This window comes from Coenobita brevimanus, chromosome 12 (genome assembly GCF_032717465.1).
Source record: "Coenobita brevimanus isolate Jiangsu-jjx chromosome 12, ASM3271746v2, whole genome shotgun sequence".
NCBI lineage: Eukaryota > Metazoa > Arthropoda > Malacostraca > Decapoda > Coenobitidae > Coenobita > Coenobita brevimanus.
This window is the reverse complement of record NC_136965.1, coordinates 14,881,385-14,904,476: the sequence shown is the minus strand read 5'-3', so window position 1 is coordinate 14,904,476 and position 23,092 is coordinate 14,881,385. Positions and strand designations below refer to the sequence as shown.

Genomic DNA, 23,092 nt, shown 5'->3' with positions numbered 1-23,092 from the left:
TCTGCCAGGTGAAAGATGCCAGCCAAATGGCAGAAAAGGCTGACGCATTCTTTACTGCATACGGGTATCAAACTTGTAAGCAAAACACCTGGAGCAGAAAAGATACTGCCAAGTCTGGGAAGCCGTCTCAGACTGAATCCCAGCACCAAGGCCATTCTCAGAGTAATGGCCAAGGTCCAAGCAAACCGCAGAAGGACCAGGGGCAAAATACATAGCAGCCTGCTTGGAAGCGGTACAACAAGCACCCTAACCAGCAGCAGTATCAGCCACGCAACCAACCTTCGGGACAAACTTTTTCACCACCAGCTCAAAAGAGGCAGGAAGCGAATGCAGCCTTCATTCCTCAGCAGCAGCACGGTGGTCACGTCCCTACCAGTATGGGTACTTCCCCACAGTTCACTAGTCCCACAGTGACAGTGAACCCCCCTCCACAGATGGCCAATGTTCCATCTTCCCAATATAATTCACAAGGCACAATGTTTGCCGCATCAATTCAGCAGCCTCATGAGTGGCTAGCTGCTTCCTCCACAGGCTCTCCCACAGGTGACAGTACCTTCCTTGTTCAGCAAGGGTTTGTGGGAGACATTCCTGTGAAGGTCCTGAGAGATAATGGTTCCTCAGGTTGCTCTGTCAAGCAGAGTCTAGTTCGGCCTGAACAGTATACAGGTCGACAGATCCATGCAAACCTTATTGATGGATCAGTGAGATTGTTCCCTGAGGCATGTATCCAGGTGGCATCTCCATTTTATACTGGTATGACACTCGCAGTTGTCATGCCAGAACCTTTATTTGACCTCATCATTGGCAATATTCACGGAGTCAAGGACAGTTGTTCCGATGATGACGCTACTCAGACTTCGGCTGCTGCGGTAACACGAGCCATGGCTGAGGCTCCAGACTGTGTCACCCCAGTGATTATTGAATCGCCGCAAGATCTGATGTGTAGTCAACTTGTTGTACAAGAACAACATTCTGACCCGACACTTGCTGCCGTGTGGAACAAACAAAAGGGTCGAGTGATTAAGTATTCACGGGGAGGTCAAGCCAAGTTCCTTTGCAAACAAGGACGGCTCTACTGTGAGTCACAAACACCCGAGGGCGAGGTTCGACTGCCGTTTGTCGTCCCTCCTAAGTACCGCCTAGCAGTGTTACAATGGGGTCATTGTTCAGCCTCAGGAGGTCACATGGGCAAAAGAAAGACCCAGGGCCGTATCCGAGCTGACTTTTTCTGGCCAGGGATGGGACGAGACATAGATAGTTTTGTCCGTTCCTGCAGTGTGTGTCAAAGTAACACCACTAATCAGGGACATGCCCTTCCTGTGCCGTTCGTAACCACACCTGTAATCTCTGAGTCAGTTGAGAGACAGGGTAGTGGTGAAGTGGGTGCAAACCTGATGTCTCGCCCATTGGCCCCACAGGACACAGTATGTCCAGGGCCTGTACATACATATTATGTTCCGTAGTTTAAGGGGGAAGTTGAGAGGCGACTTGAGGCTATGGAAGACCCGAGTTTGCACAAGGATTCTCAGCTCCCCGATACTAATATAAGTACTGTAGGTTAAGGGGGAAGTGAGAACTCCGCAGAGGCGACTTGAGGCTATGGAAGACCCGAGTTTGCACAAGGATTCTCAGCTTCCCGATACTAATATAAGTACTGTAGGTTAAGGGGGAAGTTCGAGAGAGAACTCCGCAGAGGCGACTTGAGGCTATGGAAGACCCGAGTTTGCACAAGGATTCTCAGCTCCCCAATACTAATATAAGCACTGTAGGTTAAGGGGGAAGTTCGAGAGAGAGAACTCCGCAGAGGCAACTCGAGGCTATGCAAGACCCGAGTTTGCACAAGGATTCTCAGCTCCCCGATACTAATATAAGCACTGTAGGTTAAGGGGGAAGTGAGAACTCTGCAGAGGCGACTTGAGGCTATGGAAGACCTGAGTTTGCACAAGGATTCTCAGCTCTCCGATATTAATATAGGTACTGTAGGTTAAGGGGGAAGTGAGAACTCCACAGAGGCGACTTGAGGCTATGGAAGACCCGAGTTTGCACAAGGATTCTCAGCTCCCCGAAATTAATATAAGTACTGTACGTTAAGGGGGAAGTGAGAACTCCGCAGAGGCGACTTGAGGCTATGGAAGACCCGAGTTTGCACAAGGATTCTCAGCTCCCCGATACTAATATAAGTACTGTAGGTTAAGGGGGAAGTGAGAACTCCACAGAGGCGACTTGAGGCTATGGAAGACCCGAGTTTGCACAAGGATTCTCAGCTTCCCGATATAAATATAAGTACTGTAGGTTAAGGCACAGGTTGAGGACCCGTGTGCAGTTCGAGGCTATGGAAGACCCGAGTTTGCACAAGGATTCTCAACTTGCCGACCATAATCGTGTGCTATAATTAATGGCGACCTCGAATGTACGTCATAGCACTGACTGCTTGGCAGACAGAGTAATTGTAACATAATAAAATTTTGTTTAATTGACACTTTTGATGCTCCACCTTAATTGGTTTTGCAGGTACAGCAATGGGTGTAGCAGTTTTGCCGTGCGGGCCAGCTGATCGTCTGCCACACGCTGCCGCCTCTTCTCCTCTGCCTTCATCATCGCCATGTTATTATTTACTATGTCATTTTACACGTAGGTACAGTTACACTACAACTGTCACACCTACACCGTGTATTACATACATCACGCCACACAACAATTAGTTGTCAGTGTAAATGTAGTGACTTTTCGCTCAGTTTGACCTGAGTACAGGATTTTCACCGTCGTCACAGAGTTTTTCCCTCAAGCTTGATTCTATTAACCCGCCCTGTCCCGACCACTTTTTGACCACTGGTACCCCCCAATCCCGACCATTTTTCGACCCTTTTTTTTTTTTTTTGCTAAAACTTCCGCTTTTGGTGAGAAACATCGAAAATTCATAGAGAAATCGCTCACCTGAGGTTTAAAATACTCATTACAGGTAGGAGAGCCTCCTTACCTTACTGGGTTTTCTATCAGGCTGGCACCAAAGAAAACGAGTTCTATGGGAGGATAACTATTTCACACCACTCATAAACGGTATTTATTTATTTACTGTTACAAATTTATATGTAGTACAAGAGTATATTGGTTTTCAAGCAGTAATATAGGCATTATAAGCATTGTTTCACTCACTAATACCTGACCTTTTTTTGCCACATTACCTGATCATCATTTCTAACTGTTTCTTCCTCTAATGCTATGTAAAGTTTGTCCTCCACATTGTCATTGATTGGGGAATCACTCTGGCCCTGAATTTCGTACCGTGGCATGACATGGCTATACTGGCCAGGTCACTGATAACAGGTGAATTGCTGAGACAATGGCATGCAGGGGGGGGGAGGAGGTCATGCTGGGTAAGGCATTGTCTCTGCCTGGCATCTTTTTGAGGAAGGTGTCACGTGTATATGTACCAAAAATGACTCGCAAAAATTGAAAATTGTGGAAATTATGAACCTTGCAATTGCAGGACGTTGAAGTACGTCCCCGGGATTAGCTGTGACAAAACGTGAGGACGTGGAAGTACGTCCCCGGGATTAGCTGTGACAAAACGTGAGGACGTGGAAGTACGTCCCCGGGACGCCGCGGGTTAACGTAAATACGAGGTTTTTTCGCTCACTGGTGACTGCGACTTTCTCCTGTAGCAGGATAACATACACACCACAGTGTGAATCCTGTGTGAATGACTTAGGATGTGTACATATATATATATATATATATATATATATATATATATATATATATATATATTCCACAAATTTTTTCCCATAAGGAAAAAATTTAATTTTGTAGGGGCGTAATGTCACGAATCAAATTAGCAACATTTCCCTTTTGTGAAAAACACGAACTATTAGTGGAAAACTCACTGTGTATCGCTCAGTTAACCGTTTCTCTCTCCATTTCGGGGTATACTTTTCAAAACATTCGTCACTGTATCAAAAGTGACCGATTTAATGCACGTCACTAAGTGCTCTACTGAGCGTTACTGTTGTTTCTTTATTGTTCGCCCCTGCTTGCCTCGACCGTTAGAAAAATGCGGCCTACTGCTCCCTTTTTTCCCACGACTTACTCAGTCGAGTGTTTGTTGTGACGGAGAGAGGTCCTGTGCTCCAGAAGTGTGAGAGGTCAGCTAGCACCCAAGCTCCACTAGTACAGTTGCCCAGTGCTCCCACCCCCTGGGTGATACACAGCATTCATCGACCAGTATTTCCTTTTTGTATTATCCTAGTTTTAAGAGCTTAATTAAGGTGTTTTTTCCTAGGCTTAAGAATTTAGCTCTTGTGTGAGTGAGTGAGTGCGGTCTCATTAATTTGATTTTGAAATGTAACGTTAAATTTATTTTTGTAATCAATAAATTTAACAGTTCTTTTTCTTGAGCTTAATGTAATGTAAACTCTTGTTTCATTTCTCCATAATTAAGCTTATTTCGCAAATAGCTCCTAGCTTGCATAAACGTTTGCCATTCATAACTGGTACTTAGGCCAGTTTTGTTGTATTAAGCTTAAAATCCGTTGTGCCATCTAGGAGTTAAGCATCAGCAAGAACCTGATGTTAGTATTAGTTATTTATTGTCAGGGGTGAAGTAACTTTCTCCAGAGGCTAACAGTACAGTAACAGCAATTGAGTAATTAGTCTCTGCTGTGTACTGTTGAGAAAGTTTATAAATTCTCGTTCTTAGATAATCGTGCGCAAGCCAGCTTAAAGTAATCGTTGCTTGATGTAGCAAGACAATCATTGTCTCTGCTCTGCAATATTATTGAATATTATTATCAATCAAATAATGTTTAGCATTTATTTTAAAAACCCAGTGATATTTTTAAAAAACCCCGTGACAACTACTACTACTACTACTACTACTACTACTACTGCTACTACTACTATTACATTCTTCTTACTTGTCTCTGTTGTCTACAGGTGCTTATAATTATTTGGGCAAGTGTTGGCCACCTTTCACTTGGCATGGCCATAACCTGGCCCAACACCCTGGCCTCCCACCTCATGGCAGACAACACCACACTCCTCGGATCCCAACTCAATATTTCAGCCTCTCAGCTTGACTGGATTGGTGAGTGAAGTGGTGCACAGTTAGCCACTCATACACCTGGTTCAGCGAAGGTGTGACGTGGAGGTCTAGCTACAATTTCTGACGTTCTTGCATCATGGTTACTTGGTCATTTCCACTAATATTTAAAACCTGCCTTCATTCATGTCAATGCCACCAACACACTTGTGACTGAGGTGATATACATTTGGCCATACATGAACCTGGTACAGTGCACGTGTGAAGGGTCTAGCTACAGTTTCTGACGTTCATCCATCACGGTTACTTAGTAATTTCCACTATTATTTGGTACCTGGGTTCATTCATGTCAGTACCACCAACAAACAGGTTATTATGTCAAGGTTGTCAAGTGTACCCAGTGCCAGACCTCTGCTAAACACTGATGCAATAACAGGCGCATATTTTGCCAATTGCATAGTCAGAGAACAACTATCTTTCTATTTCCGTCTAAATAAAATTTACAACTGGTAAAATACAATGAAAATTCTATCTTTACTTTATCTATTTTGTTTAACTTGGCTTAAAATTGCCACCTCGCCATCAGTGTCAACACTGGAATATAATCCTAGTCACAAAAGAGTGCCATGGAAAGGATGTAGAGCCATAGCACTGCCTTATTCCACCAATGAAATACGTGAAATAAAACTTTAAGTGGACGAATATCTGGGCCAGGGTAAGGTAAAAACGACCATTGTGCGTGTTGAAGGCTGTTTGATTATTCCGCTATTCATTCGTCAGACTTTGGGAAGATTTTCATTCTTCTTACAAAAGTTCGTTTGAGAGTGTGAGTATGTGGGTGGGTGTAGTCTTTATGTCATTTTGGGTGACGGCTGTCTGCTCGGGCTATGTTGCAACACACACGCAAACAGTTCTACCAAATGTTTCCGTGTATGTGTTGTAACGTAGCAATGCATACACTCACCCATTAAGCTGGGGTGAGGACAGGATTTGTTCACCATCACAAAGTCCAACATGAGCCTGGATGAGTAGGACATCACCATCATCATCATCATCATCATTTCTACTGCAGGTCGGGTGAGGCAGGGTCGAGAAAGTTAGAGAAAGGAAAGAATATTATAGTGGGAGAATCAGTCAAAAATATATCCAGTGAAATGAGCTATTCGCCCATTTAGTCACCATTCAAGTTCATGGAATCTTGGGCTCACATCAAAAGTAAACCTTCCACATGTAACGTCGTAATTACTTACTGTACTGTTTTTACCCTAACTTGGTCCAGATGTTCTTCCTATTACAGAGTAATTCACGTAGCTGAGTGGCTAATAAAGGCAGTGCTACGGCTCTACATCCTTTCCCTAGCACCTCTGGGTGACTAACATCATATTTCAATATTAATCTGTTGTTACAACCCTGCATTTAGGATGGAGATAGGGCAGTTTTAGGTCAAGTTAGAGCAAAGAGTATAGCCAGGATTCTTCCAACAAGTATCAAGGTCAAAAAATTAAAAAAGATGAAACACCCCATTAGTGCATAAAAAATTCATGCAACCAACCGATCTCTTCTCAGTTCCCAAGCCTCGTCAGGCTACACATAGTTCCTCTCCTTTTCACGCTCAAGATGGTTTGGGCATGTGGAGAGAATGATGACAGTGGTTGCAGAATGTGAGAAGTGTTAATGCTGGAGGCAGGGTTGCAGGAGGCTGACAGAAGAAGACCTGGGACGAGGTCAAAGAGTGTAACCTAAGGGATTAAGGACTGCATAGGGAGGTTGCCAGAAACAGAACAGCATGGAAAGCCGCAATTAGGTGACCGAGGCTGACGCAAGCAAACACGTTGGTGCCTTTATAAAAGATATGATACACTCTGTCCACTTTCTTCATGGCCTATCATACCTCGTACCACTTCCAACTTCAATTATAAATCAACAAGACCTCTTTTTTTGCATCAATCCCTTCATAGAACTAGCCAGCCTACCTCATCAACTCTAAGGGAGCATATGTTTATTGCTGAGTTTTCATGATTCAGATAAAATTTGAATGTGCTGACTGGCGTTGACTGTTTCGTTTCAATTTGCACACTCAGGAAGGGAATGCTGAGAAGACCATTTAATGTGTAAACATAGCGTGTATAGCCATCACGATTTGGGGCGTGGAGCACTGCCGGTTGACATGTATAGCCGCAAGCATTTTCCCTCCACCATTTGAACCCACGACCATTTTCTATGACAACCATAGGGTATTTAGGTCCCATATGTACCCCACTGATGCACAGCTCAGTCTGTACACTGCAATGGTAGAGTGTAGAGTGATCCGTTCCCCACATCACAGGGCCGATTGATTTTGTGGTGGAGAAAAGGCTCAGTGACAGTGCCATTAGTTGTGCCTTGGATGATACAGCGTCCTCATGGACACTGAGTGAGAGTACGTCTTCAGAGGAGAAAAGAAGTTACCAAGTGGAGAGTGAACTCTCTTGCATGCTGACCCTTTCCTGCTCTCAGACGCCTGAAAAGGTTCTCAAAATGCTAACAGGAGGAAGGCAGTGCCTTTGTCTGTGATGAGTTCACTGAGGAAGTGGAGGTTGATGACTGCACACTGGGCATATGAGCATGGAGTTGGTGGTCATCAGGGAAATAAACGCCTGTGAGCTATCTCACCGGTAGTCTCGCAGTCTGCTTGCCACCATCTCGCCCTTGAATGACCAGCTTCACCTCAGCTGAGTACTTCAAGGGTCAAATCACCACAACTGGACCCTTCACGAGTGGAATTCTCCACATGGGCCCCACGTGGTGTGACTCGGCAGGAAGCGTCTCCCCAGGGAAGGCCTGCATCAGGTGAGTCATCATCCCCATGCTCCGCCACCTCCCATACCTCCCCCTCTCCTTGCCCTTCCCACTCTGGCCTTGGGCGTGCATGCACTCAGAAAAGACGTGCTGCCCATGGCAAATGGCCCACTTTACCAGGTGTCAGCAGAGTCGCTACCTTTGTATGTTCGGAAGGAGCAGGATTTGAGCGCTCTGTGCTGGTTTTTGATGAAAAAGGTGCAGGTGTTCAGAAAAATAAGCTTTCCCCCAGGCCCTGGAATATTGGTAATATTTTCTGGGGGATATTCACCACTGTCATCATGCAGTACGGGATGGATGAAATTATTTTCCACCAGGCTATGAGCATACAGTTGCTGGACGTGCCTGCCAGTTAATGCACACAGGAGGGACTGGCTACCTGTGGAAGTGGGGGAGTTGTTTGTGTGGCTAGCCCTTACCATTTTGAAGGCGGATGTAAGAAAACCTATGCTCCATGACCGCTGGTCGGTTGATGAACTCGTGGGCACACCTGTCTTAGGTAAGTATATGGGCCACGACCGGTACCTGGCAATCCTAAGGTTCCTTCATTTCAATAGAAATTTTGGGCCTGCACCAAATGACAGATTATGGGAAATTAGACCCATCCTGACAATGCTCAAGGAGTCATTTCCAGGGTTTTCTGTCCCTTTCAAAAATTGAATATTGATGACTCGCTAGTGTTATTTTGGATCAGGTTAGCATTTCTTCAGTACATGCCGTCCAAGTGTCACTGTTTTAGACTAAAGTTCTTTGTCCTTTGCAAAACTGGATATGTGGTTGATGTGATAGTTTATTTGGCTAAAGATATTTGCTGTTTAATATATACGTGGCTGGGGTTGTAAAGGAGGTGCAAGGTAAGGGGTGTGGCGGATGACTCTAGTGAACGAGGGTGAGATGTGGAAGATTCCGTTGTTGCTGTTTGCTGATGATACAGTATTGCTCAGTGAACATTAATGGTAGTTGCAAGGTTTGGTGAATGAAATTGAGACAGTGTGTAGGAAAAGGAATCTGAAAGTTAATATAAACAAGAATAAAGTTATGGTGTTTGAGAGGAATTAAGTCACAGAATGCACAGTGAGGTTGGATGATGAGGATATGGAGAATGTGAGTGCATTCAAGAACTTAGGTAGTGTGATGAATAAGGATGGAACTTTGGGGGATGAAGTGCTTGAAAGGGTACAACAGGGAAGGAAGGTTGTTGGTTCACTGAAAGCAGTGATAAGAAATAGGGAGGTGAGTATGGAAGCTAAGAAGTCACTGCATGATAGTATTGTGATCCCTACACTGACATATGGAAGCGAGGCATGGATCTTGCTAGAGGGGAACAAGTCAAGAGTGAGAGCAGTGGAAATGAGTTACTTGACAGGAGCATGTGGAGTGACATAGAGGGACAAGTTGACGAATGAGGAAGTGAAGGAACGTTGTGGGGTGGATGTAGATGTTGTTGAGAAAATTAGGAGCAATTCACTGAGGTGGTTTGGACATATGGAGAGAATGGAGAATGAAAAACTGACTAAGAGGGTGTATGTAGTTGAAGTGGAGGGAGGTAGAGGGAGGGGAAGACCGAGGATGAGGTAGAGGGATGGAGTTGAGAGGTATAAGAGGGAGAGGGAGTAGGTTGAGGGGAGGGTGGTCAAATGGTGGGTGACAGAGCGACTTGGAAATGTTTTATCTGCGGCCACCCTTTGCGGGATTAGGACATCAGGCTATAGACAGATTGATAGGTGTTGATATACCTAGTGACAATCCTCAAGGTTTCTCGGCATCAGTCGTGAAAGTCCTGATGGAAAGGTATTCAACAAGCACCATGTTCTGTACACCGATAATTATTACACAGCCCCAGCATTGACCAAGTATTTGCTTGAACACAGTACAGGAACCTGTGGAACTGTCCATGCAAACAGAAAAAAATTTCCCATATTCCCAGCAAATATTGAGAAAGGTGCCCTTCTTACAAAGAACTGTGACATGTTAGCCCATCTCTAGCATGACAAGAGACAGGTTAAAATGTTGTCAACAGCACATAAGGGTGTGTTTGAGGAAATGGGAAAGACAGACTACAGGACTGGGGAACCCATGTTCAAGCCCGATGATGTCAACGACGGTAACATCAACATGTGGCTTGTTGATAAATCAGACATGCAAATTGGTGATGTCGACTGCCTTCGTAAGGCCTGCCGGTGGTACAAGAAGGCTTTTTTACATTTTCTTGATATCACCGTCCTGAACAATTTCATACTGTTCAAGGAGTTCGTCAAGAAACCTCTCTCTCTACGAGAGTTTGAGAGAAAGCTTGCACACAAACTCCTTGAAGAGGATTTTACTACAGAGGTGTCAGGTCCGAGGCGGGGTATACAGACATTGCCTACAGCTGGCAGGCTATTCTGTGCCAAGTATTTCCAGCGGGACAGGCTGATTGGCTGTACCACTGCAGCTCATCAGACATACAAGCAGTGCCGTATCTGCAACACCACCAAACGCCGTCCCCCAGCACGAAAAGAGAGACCCTACCAACGTGCAGAGTGCAAGGTCCCCCTATGCCCTAAATGTTTTAGCGAGTATCATTCCTAGTGTAATTACTTAACAGGTGTGTGGGAAAATGTAAATAGTAAACAGGTAGGCACAAGTGTGTTATTATTTTTTTTTTTTTACATCAGTGAAATATAAGATATAAGTTCTATCTAGTAAGTGTTATGGGTTCAGTGTTTTATAATAAGTTTTACATGTGTAAGACAGTAAGTGTTACTGGTTATGGTTATTGGCGAAACAGTGTGTGGAAATACCTTGAGTTTGCCTATTTTTTACATGAAAGAAAACCACTTGTGAGGGGACCATACAGAAAATTACCTGGTTGGCTATAACTAAATTTTTTCCTTTGTTACTCAGAAAATAGTGATGAATATGTTAGCATAAGCGTATTTATGTTGTGAAGAAAAAAAGAAACGTAAGTTGTGAATAACATTGGTAGTATTTTTATGATGTCTCTGATTAGTACAAATCAGTCTGAATTTTAGTACAAGTATTTACCTCATAATCATAGTGCTGAAACAGCCACAGCGTTTACTTCTCAATGTGCAATTACCCATAACTGTGTTGTCAAATGCAATGATAAGTGTCGTAGTAGAGGGAAATTATTATATTTGATGCAAGAAGTCAGTACAGAAAATCAAAGAGTTATTCTTTTCCCACACATCTATGGGGCATAGTGTTACTATGAAACAGGTGGAAAACCCTATGGTGAGCCACATGAACAGGGTGATGACTCATCCTTACGTGGATATGGAAAAGTCGAAGAGTGAGTGGAAAATTCCACATTCCTTCTACGGCAGTGTTACAACCACCACTCCGGTCAGTGCTGTTAACGCTAGCCAGCGAGGCCAAAGTCACTGTCAGTGGCGCGTGCATGGAAGCAGCCTGCCAAAACACGGAAAACTAGTCATCTTCAACCTTACACATTGACGGGACCACCTGTAGACCTCGGGACACTTTCATTTGAAAGAGGAAGAGTTGATGAGTCCTGTATATCTTTATTTTTTCTCAAGCTTTAATAGTTTGGCAGATATTAGGGTTTAAAGGAAGTGTACTTTTTTCAAAATCTCGGAAATCCCTCGTAAGGAGGAGTGGATGATGTCAGGAAACCCCGAAACCCCCGGCGGGTGGGGGTTAAATCAGCACAATGTGATGGCTCGGGTATAAACCAGTGATTTTCAAACTTCCTCGTCTCACGGCACAGTGAGACAGGCTCTAAAATGGTCGAGACACATCATCAGTGTTTAAGGATAAATTTAATGATTTAAAGAAAATGAATGATAATATGTTCATAATTTAAAAAAATAATAATTTATTAATATTATTGCCATAAGTATATTGTTGATTACAGTTTTCAAGAGACTTTGAAACTTTTCTGCATATTTATTACAATGCATTATAACAATAAGTAATTCAGGAAGACGCCTATCTATCTATCTATTGTCAGACACCTTCATTCTGTAAGGGGTGGCCACAAACAAATCGCCTCCATGTCACCCTGTCCCGCACCATTTCGCTGCCCTGCTTCCAGCTCACACCCCCCTCTCTCATATACCTCTCCACTCCATCCTTCCATTTCATCCTTGGCCTCCCTCTTCTTCTCCCCCCTCCACTTCACTCACATACACTCTGCTCTCAGTCTTTCACTCTCCATCCTCTCCACATGGCCAAACCACCTATCACATCCACATCACAATGCTATTTCACTTCCTCATTTGTCAGTCTCTCTCTCCATGTGACTCCACATACTCCTCTCAAATAACTCATTTCCACTGCTCTCACTCTTGACTTCTGTCCCTCCAACAAGGTACTATTGCGGCCAGGAGTTCTTAGCCACCCTCGTCCAGCCAACCCGTGTATGTGGCAGAGTCGCATTCACGAGCAAAGAAGTTGCCTTCGATGCATTTCTGTCGAAAAATACTCCTTCAGCTTTGGGCTTGATAAAGCAATAGTAATATTTACTTTGAAGGTTTATCTCTGATAACACGAATATATCATACTGATTATTTAATAACTTGTTTCTCGTATAGAGCCAAGCAAGTGACAAATATGTATATTTGGTTCCACTCCACGACTTCCTGTAGGTTTGAACCTGCGAACACAGAGTGAACAAGTTCGAAGCATTCATTTGTTACCAGGAGAGAGAGAGAGAGAGAGAGAGAGAGAGAGAGAGAGAGAGAGAGAGAGAGAGCGTGTATGGTGGGCGCCTGTGAATTTTGGAATAATGAGGTGGAGGCGGACTGGCGCAGAGAAATGCAAGGGATGAGAAACCCTTGATTCCTGTGATCCATTGAAAACAGGCCACAGTGTGGATATGTCTTCCATCACTCACTAGAACTTGCCTTGCTTTGTGATATTTTTTTTTTTATTGCTTTCGTTGGAATAATGAAATAGGAGATAAATGCTGTTGATTTTACAAAAAGCTGTGCTTAAGAAAGTAATTTGCCTCTCTGTCCAGGGAGAGATATCCAGTTAATGAAAAAATATTCATGGGTTTCCCAAAAATTTCCAGGTGCGAACCATCAGAGAGAGAAAAAAAATGCGAACGTAAGGCATTTAACAGAAGTTACGCGACCTGCCAAATTATTTGACAAAGTCATCTGGCGTTACCCAGAATAAAACCCATCTTTCATTTTGTCCGGCGAGACGTTATCAAGGGATAAATAAACTCCTTCATCAAAGGAAAAATTCCCTGTTTAGCTCGAGCACGTTATTTACTCATATCGCATAAAATCATGTGTATGTAGCCGGAAAGAAGCCCCTTATCTACGGCCTGGCAAACTCCCTGTAAAGAGTACTATTTTCTACCGACAGACTGAGTTAAGCGGTAAGACTCATCTTTCGTGTAAGAAAATCCACCCCGCCTCTGTGTGTGTGTGTGTGTGTGTGTGTGTGTGTGTGTGTGTGTTGAATTGCGAGTCATCTGACTTGTGGAGCATGGTATTCGAGTTGGTAGGTTGGTGACTGGGTGGGTGGATTGGTTAGTGTAGGCTGGTTGTTTCACAGGCGGATTAGGAGGAGTGGGTGGGCAAGAGGGAGGGAAAGGGTTGTTGGGCTGGTTAAGTGGGGTGGAGTGGGGTTCGTGCATTAAGTGGGGTGGGTGGTGGGGCTACCTGTAGGACAAGGCAAAAGACTGGTTTGTGTCGTCCTACTTTTGAGACACACTGTATTGAGTAAGGTTGTGGGTATGTGTGTTGATGGGTGGGTGTGTAGGTGGATGGACGGATTGTGGGAAAACAGGCCACTGGGGTTAGGTGATTTGAGTTAATGTCCGAGTTGGGAAAATCGGTGCACAGGGGATATTATTCTGGAATCATGCTGAAGTAGGTATATATATCCAGTGGGTTACAACAGGTCCATCGTGCAATACGTCTGTTGGTTAAGAGGTCTGTGTTTCAACTGCACGCATCAGTGGGTGATATAACCACGTCGGATAACAGGTTTATGGGGAAAATAGGTTCATTGTGAAGAATACATCCATGGGTATACGTCCATGTAGGAAACCTGGATCCATGGAGAGATTAAAGGTCGATGGAAAAATTGATCCACTGGGAGAAAATACATCAATGGGGAAAATTAGTTCATGGGAAAATAGGTTACGTAGAAAAGTAGGCGTCTTAAAAAAAAAAAAAAAGTCATTAAGGAAAATAGGTCCATTGGGAATTGTGCTCCGAGTGGTGAAAATGTCCATTGATAAAAATATTCATGGGGTGAAAATAGGTCCATAGGGGCATACACGTACTGTAAACATACATGGAGATATTTACAATAAATGGGACCTAAAATATCCAACTTTTAACAGCGATCATTGCCTGGAATTAGGCTTACCACTGCACACCTTGGACCAAACAACTATTAGCCAGACCCTAGTACCACTTCGTCATCCAGTCATTATATTTCATAATTTACCTTCATATAGGCATAGAAAGCCAACCGAAACGAAAGGAAAAATCCCTGTTCAGTTGTGTTGAGCACCTCATTTCTCCACCTCATTCCTCTAAAATTCACGGGCACCCGCTACCCTCTCTCTCTCTCTCTCTCTCTCTCTCTCTCTCTCTCTCTCTCTCTCCTGGTAACAAATGAATGCTTCGAACTTGTTCACTCTGTGTTCGCAGGTTCAAACCTACAAGAAGTCGTGGAGTGGAACCAAATATATATATTTGTCACTTGCTTGGCTCTATACGAGAAACAAGATAATAAAAAATCAGTATGATATATTCGTGTTATCAGAGTCAAACCTTCAAAGTAAATATTGCTATTGCTTTATCCATTAGTACAAGCCCAAAGCTGAAGGAGTATTTTTCGACAGAAATGCATCGAAGGCAACTTCTTTGCTCGTGAATGCGACGCTGCCACATACACGGGTTGGCTGGACGAGAGTGGCTAAGAACTCCTGGCCGCAATAGTACAAGCTTCACTTCCATACGTTAGAGTTGGTATCATAATACTGTCACGTAGTTCCTTTTTCACTTCCATGTTCACTTCCGTGTTTCTTATCACTGCTTTCATGGAACCAGCAACCTTTCTTCCTTGTTGCACCCTGTCAAGCACCTTACCCTCTAAACTTCCATCCTTACTCATCACACTAACCAGGTACTTAAATGCCCTCATAATTTCCATCTCCTCTTCATCCAGCCTAACTGTACATTCACTGACTTCACTTCTCTCGAAGACTATATCTTTACTCTTCCCTACATTCACCTTTACATTCCGTTTCTTATACACTCTCTCAAACTGTGTAAGAATCGGAATCTAAAGGTAAATGTAGGGATGAGTAAACTTATGGTCTTCGAGAGATGTGAAGTCAGTGAATGTACATTGAGGTTGGATGCCATTCATTTAAAAATAATATGAAACTTTCAGATATAGATTGTATTCAAATACAAACATCAGTAAATGTTAAAAAAAAAAAAGCCTTTGCTTACATGAAAATATCAGTGGGAAACTTGTGCTTGGTTTTTGTCTCACGATGTTCCTTGTTCGAGGTCGAATGGTTGACAGGCATACCCGCATCTTGTGGCTGGCAGTGGAGATCGGCGGTTCTACACTACGAAATTAAGGAATTAAAAACTGCCATTTGGGCCTTTAATGAACAACACATTTATTTATTTATTGCATTATTAGAAAAAGGAGTTTAATGTGCTCAATAAAAGTACTAGTACTGCGAAAATGTACCCAAATGCACTTTTTAAAAATGCTATCCAAATGCTATTTAAACTCCCGGGGCACACCCATGGATGCTTCGCAACACACTAATATGCCGCAGCACATTGGTTTGGACATGTGGAGAGAATGGAGAATGAAAGACTGACTAAGAGGGTGTATGTAGGTGAGGTAGAGGGAGGGAGAGGGAGGGGTAGACCGAGGATGAGGTGGAGGGATGGAGTTGAGAGGTATATGAGGGAGGGGGGGGTGAGTTGGGGGGAGGGGAGTCAAATGGTGGGTGACAGAGTGACTTGGAGGCGTTTTGTCTGCGGCCACCCTTTGCGGGATTAGGGCGTCGGGCTATAGATAGATAGATAGACATTGGTTGAATATCGCTGGTATTAACAGAAGCTCTCTTACCCCACTCCAAATGAAACTAGGAGAGACAGAGATCAACTAGACCATGATAGTGTAGCACAGCCCTCTTCCAGTAAGGTACCCAGTCATCGTAAGGATTCTTTTGAAAATAACCCAGATTTCTGATGGTATATCTATGGGTCTGCATCTTATACAGCATCGAACACCTTGCCATTTGTTAAGTATTTCACAACAATGTTCACTTCTGCCAGTGTCCAGATCCATATTTCTTCTCCAGACACCGCTAAACCCATTGATGGTCATACCTCTCTCCTCTCACAATTCCCAATCACCAGCCTTCCAAAATCCTCTTTTTCTTTGCTCCTTACTTCACTTCCTAACCTAATCTAATGTAAAAATCCTGCCATGCTTCCTCTTAGGGAATCCCCATACTGAGGATGGCCTTGGTATAAGTGATGTTTTTCATGGATTGGAAACTAAAACGACTGCCAAAACTAGATAACTACTTCCCTGAGATTTAAGAAACCATTTGATATGTCAGGCAGTGTAGCGTACCTTCCAGTAGCGCTACATCAAGTGAGTGGATGGTGGGAAACACGTCATCATACAGAATGGGTAAGCCCAATATGATTTTTCAATACCCTTTTAGCAATTTTTTTTCTAACAATGTAATCGATCACTAAAAATTAATAACCTTGTGTCTCCACAGGTAGCATCTTCCTTGCAGGAATGGCACTTTCTTTTCTATTGGCTGGAGTACTGGCCACTAGGATTGGTCGCCGTCTGTTACTCCTCACCGCCTGCTTGCCTTTTGCCCTCGCTTGGCTGGTATTTGCCTTTGCAGTCAGACCGGAGATGATCCTAGCTGGCAGGTCAGTGACCCCAGAAGTGAGACTATGCCCAGTGTACTCTAACTTGGCCTAAAATTGACATCCCTGTACCTTGAATGCTGAGTTGTGGCAATGAGTTAGCGGTAGAATATAATGCAAGTTATAAGGAAGTGTGGAAAGTATGTAGAACTATGGCATTGTTATTTTTTCCACTGAAAAATGTAAAATAAGCTGCCAAGGCCCCAGTCACACTGCAGGTACGACTTATCGCAAACCACCCGCCACCTGCAAGTGGTGGGTGGTTTTGGTGAGGTTTATGACCGGTCCTCATATGTCTCGGTCTAGCCGCAGGCCACCATCGTCCTGAGTTTTTTTTTGCTGCATGAAAAACCTTCCCGTGACCACCAATGTCGTGGCATGGAAGCCACTCAGCGGGGGTCTGGACTGCGTCTGGCCGGCTTACAGACTGACTGGTCGGCGACAGCTGATTTTTAAGCAGTGGTTGCCATCCAGACAGAGGCTGGTCACCACCCACTCTGTGCAGTGGCCGTCTGCACTCTGTCAAGGTGACGACTGGACTGTGGTGGCCGCCGTCCACAAGCCTCCTGTCCGGGGTGGTGGTTGAAGTCCGGCCACCGTCCAGCCAGCGGTTGGTTGACCGACAGGTGGTGGGTTGGACCGAGACCAGCTGCCAGCCAATCCGCTACATGAGGTCGTGGTCTAAACTGCGACAGGACACGGACCGCCGGCCACCCGTTGGTGTCTTGACCTGTGTGTACCTGGCCATGGTCATCATTCGGTCGCTTACTGGATGGACACTGGACGACCACCAGTAGTCGATCAGTGGCACGACTGCTCAGAGACCTCCGTGGTCAGGGACTGGGTTCACGATTTTGAGGTTTGCGACAAGTTGTACCTGCAGTGTGACTGGGGCATAAAGGAGTTAGAGTAAAAACACATTAGTCATGAAGAAATGGTATTGAAAGGATGCAGAGCTGCAGTATTTCATTGTCTACCACTGAACTACGTGAAGTAAGCTACAAAAAGATGAAAGTCTGAATAAGCTAGGGTAATATGAAAGCACTCAACATATTATTGTCCTTACTACGATTATAATGAACCCTTCTGCACCACAACACATCGGACTTGTATTCTCTGCAGTTAAGTAAGCTCCTCACACCTCTTCCTAAGCGATTTATTTTGCTTATTACTCCTTCCTATTCTCTTCTGAGTCATTTAAAACATTCAAATAACACGATATTCAGCATAAATAACATATAAACTGATATTAACTAGCCGTATCTGGAAATAAATCGCTAAAGAAGATATGCTACGGAGCTTACTTAACCGACAAGAATACGGACCTTGGTTATCTTGCAACTCGCAGGTAATCCTTCAACGCAATTTCTGTGACAGAGTTGTGGGAGTGTCCTGCTGAAGTGGCCAGCTTCTTTAAGTTCACCAGATTCTGTGCAGGTCCTGTGCTACTCAGTTTGGGGTTACAAAAACGGGAGGAGGAAGAAGAGGAAATGAAGAAGAGGAAGCGAAAAAAAAAAAAAAAAGAGTAAAGAACAATTAAAGATAAGAAAAAAATGAGAAGATGGAAAAGAAGCAAAGAACAGAAAAGATGGAAAAGAAGAGAAGAGAAAAGAATGACAAGATGAAGAAGGGCCCTCCCTTTACAAATCCTGATCCTTGTTGTATGATTAAAAAGGAAAAGGTCTAAAAAAAAAAAAAAAGAAGACAAGTAGGCATGGAACTTGCCACCTAGTTGGAAGGAATGAGTGAGAAGGCAAGGAGGAGGTAAGAAATGAAGCTGCGAATTTTAGGGGTAGAGAGAAGGCTTCAGAAGTTTTGGCGGGAACAGTACACTAGGAAACACCCCAAATCCACAGTGCAGGAATTCCACAAAATTATCCTGTTTATGTTTCACTGATTACTGTCAAGCTGTTATGCCGATTTTCCCCAGGTTACAACTGATAAAGTTGTGATGTATTTATTGCACCATAAACCTGCTTTACCTCTGTATTTAATGTGGCTTTGGTGACCTTTTAACAGTCCATCGCCATCTATGTCACGCAATACATATCAATATCCTCTTGAATGAGACTGATGGAACTGTCACATTTAAAACTACATAAACTACACTGGGGCATGCCAAGCTGTAATATACATAATACGTGGCTAAGCAAGAGGTGCTGTGAAGTACCTACAGTATGCTACCTAGAATTAAGTTTTTATGACATGACCTGCCTGCAGCTAGCTGAGAAAATACAAACTCAGGTCTAGTTGTATCTTGCAGATTTTTGGTGGGAGTAGGATCGGCCATACTTGTGACTGGTGGAAGGAGCTACATGGCTGAAATCGCCAGCACCAACATCCGTGGTCTGGCGCTCGCCTTTTTGAGTGTGATGAAAGGCCTTGGGTTCATGATGGTGGCTGGGCTGGGCATGGTCCTTCCCTGGTATCACATCAGCTTCGTCAACGTTGGTGTTGTGGCCTTGTTCTTCGCTGGACTCCTGTTTGTCATCCCGGATAGCCCGAACTACCTTGCCATCCATGGGAAGGAGGCTGAAGCTTTGTCAATCCTTCAGCGTCTGAGACCTTCCAGTTACGATGTACAAGAGGAACTGAATCACCTGAAAAATCTAAATCAGCAGCAGGATGGCAGTTCAAGATGGGCTGTTCTCCTGTCACGTGACGTCATTAAAAAGCAGATGGCTATATGTGGCCTATTAGTCATTACTGCATTTGTGGGCGTCGAGGTGATAAAAGTGAACATGCTGAGAATGATGGTAAGCTCCGGGGTGACGCTGGACGCCAACCTGAGTTTGTTCTTAGTGATGTCAGTGTTCTTGTGTGGCAATCTGGCCATGACAGCATTGGTGGACTTACTAGGCCGCCGTTGGTGCCTCATCATCTCTCTGGTGGTGAAGCTGGTGGCTTACACTGCGCTGGGGACCATTACATACTTGATTCCACCGCCAGTCCATATACAGTTTAACACCGCGCTACAAGCTAACATCTCACACACTGTCTATGGAACCAGTACCAGGCAAGTGATCTTTATTAGGTAAAATCACATCAACCCTCCATTAATATTTGATATTTTCTGTTAAGACACCCAGACATGTTTTCTTATTTTTTCTTTCTTTTCTTTTTTTTCTTTTTCTTATTTTTAACAACAGGTTTTTCTTTAGCTTCTTGCTGACCAGAGCATATATTTGTTTTATATGAGGACAAGTTTTGCTTGTTTCACTTTTTCTACTTGTAACTTTTCTTTGTTGGCTAATACTCCTAATCAGAGAGAAGATTAGTATGTTCCTATGTCTAACATTCCTAATAATCCAAGTCATCTACTCATCACTTTCCTCTTTTGACATAACCTTGACTGTATCTATTTCCCTAACTTTTCGCCTCTTCTACCTACACTTCCCTCTGCTGCTATTATTCCTAAGCTGGGAGAGGCTTGGTATTTTTCTCTACCCATACACCTACCCAGAGCGTGCAGTAGACACAGTGGAATGATAGGCTAACTTTTGCCCTTGTCTGTAGTTCCAGGCCTTATATTCTCGTCAGTTAAGGAAGCTCCCTAACACCTTTTCCTTAGCTATTTGTTTTGTTTGTTTCGCTTTACTGTCCTGTTTTATGTGCAGTCTTCTATTACCCCTATTGAGAAGAGCTCCCCACATACAGCTCTTCTCAATAGGGTGGAGTCAAAGGCTTTTCATCTCATTAACTCTCCTCCTCTTACTGACTCCCTTCAACCTCTGTCTCTTCGCCGCACTGTTGCATCTTTATCTCTTTTCTATCGCTACTTCAATGGTCACTGCTCCTCTGAACTGTCTGCTTGCATCCCTTCACCTTTACTACGGGCGCGTAGCACCCGTGTAGCAGCAAACTCTCATCCCTTTTCTGTCCAGCTCTCTAATGCAAGAGTTAACCGTTACTCCCAGTCCTTCATTTATGGAACAGGTCAACTCTGGAACTGTCTTCCTCTGTCAGCATTTCGTGCTAGCAATGACCTCCAGTCTTTCAAACGCAGTGTGGTCATGGACCTCGAAATGATCGTATCTTGAATTTGGCTCTGTCTTGTATTTTGTTTTTCTCTTGGAAGGATCCGTATTGCGTGCTCGTGACCTTTGGTTATTTCTTCCTAGCATAAATAAAAAGAAAAAAAAGATATTAACCTGTCATCTATAATAAATCACTTAGGAAGAGGTGTTACGGAGCTTCCTTAATCGATGAGAATGTTGACCACTGTACAGAGTAAATAATCTTTTCAATCTGACAACCTAATTTTACCAATCAACTGCTGTTTCCAAATTATTTTAATCTGGGAGGGACATTAAATAATGAAGGTACGTATGAACCTCCTGCCCACCCAAACATAAAACGTGCTAGTAGTTTACACCCAAGACCCTCCTTCTCGAACAGATACATTGGGGTGTGTGGAGTATACCTATGTACAGTCGCCTCCTCTTTTAAGTACTACAGGGGCTGGTGTGTGTGAGGTATTGTGTGGCAGCAGCAGACTTCTTTAAGTCTCATGCCTGTTCTTGTCGTTTAAGGAATCTCCCTAGCACTTCTTCCTCTGTGATAAATTTTTGGATATGGTTGGTTAATATCCTTCTGTATGTTATTTATGCAGACAATGGCAATACTGGAAGGATTTATTCAATGCAGAAGTGTGAATGTGAATGTGAGAGAGAGTGTTAGACGTAGATTGCGATGGTTTGGCCATGTGGAGAGGATGGAGGGCAAGAGATTAATGAGGACAGTGTATGTGAGTGAGGCGGAGGAGGGGAGGAAGGGGGAGACCGAGGATTGCAGGGATGGAGTGGAGAGGTATATGAGAGAGAGGGGTGTGAGCTAGGGGTAGAGCAGCGAAGTGGCAGGGAACAGGGCGATATGGAGGCGATTATTTTGTGACCACCCCTTACTGGATTAAGGCGTCTGCCTTTAAGTAGTTGGATAGATAGGCAGAAGAAGACCTAAATTTATCTAACAGTTGCAACCTCCAGACGAATTTAACTTAAGAGAGGTATCAAGTAGTGAAGGTATTTCTAAACGCCAGAATCTAGCTTCTTTATTTCGAGGAAATAAATATATATATATATATATATATATATATATATATATATATATATATATATATATATATATATATATATATATATATATATATATATATATATATATATATATATATATATATATATATATATATTTATATATATATATATATATATATATATATATATATATATATATATATATATATATATATATATATATATATATATATATATATATATAAACATATATATATATATATATATATATTTATATATAAACATATATATATTTATATATAAACATATATATATATATATATATATATATATATATATATATATATATTTATATATAAACATATATATATATATATTTATATATAAATATATATATATATATATATATATATACATAAATATATATATTTATATTTTCATCATTCATTGCCAGACGCCATGTATCCCAGACGGGGTGGCCAATGGCTTAGAGTTAATTGTTTTACAGGGAGGGGCACTAATCCTCCACCAACCCCACTTGACACGTAGGGATGCCAACAGCATCTGGTGTTCCCAGGCGGTCACCCATCCAAGTACTAACCAGACCCAACGTTGCTTAACTTCGCTGATCGGACGAGAAGCGGTGTACTCAACGTGGTATGGCCGTTGGCATATATATATATATATATATCTATCTATCTATCTATATCTATATATATATATATATATATATATATATACATATATATATATGCAAAGCTAAATAACATTTGTTGAAGACATAAAGAATGCAATGAAAAGAAGTCAGTCGATGGAAGGAATTACGGGAGTTGTAAATGATAGGGATGAAGGTCAAATCTCCCCAAAATTCCTAAGAGATTTAACTAGACATGAAAATATAGAAATAGTTTATAATCAAGACACCTCCTCCTTGGACGGTTGTATGCGGGTGTGTGGGGTATGCCTTCCATTCTGGACACATGGACCCGTATTCTCATCGGTTAAGGAAGCTCCCTAACACCTTTTCCTAAGCGATTTATTTTACTTATTACACCTTGCTGTCCGTTTCTGTGATACTGTATATATAAATCCTTCAAACATCGCCAAACTCTGCATGAATAATGAACAAAAGGATATTAACCAGCCATATCCTAAAATAAATTCCTAAGAAAGAGGTGCCAGAGAGCATTTTAATTTAACGAACTTGGCAAAAAAGATGATCATTTTTCTGCCTAATAAGCAAAAAATAAATAAATAAA

The 23,092-nt window shown here is 42.8% G+C and overlaps 1 non-coding gene across 1 annotated transcript; it reads right to left on the bottom strand.

Moving 5' to 3' along the window:
- Positions 1-22,385: 22,385 nt before the first annotated feature.
- LOC145414143 (5S ribosomal RNA) lies at positions 22,386-22,504 on the bottom strand. The gene has a single exon (XR_013899833.1). It is a non-coding gene; the product is annotated as a 5S ribosomal RNA (ribosomal RNA).
- Positions 22,505-23,092: the final 588 nt, after the last annotated feature.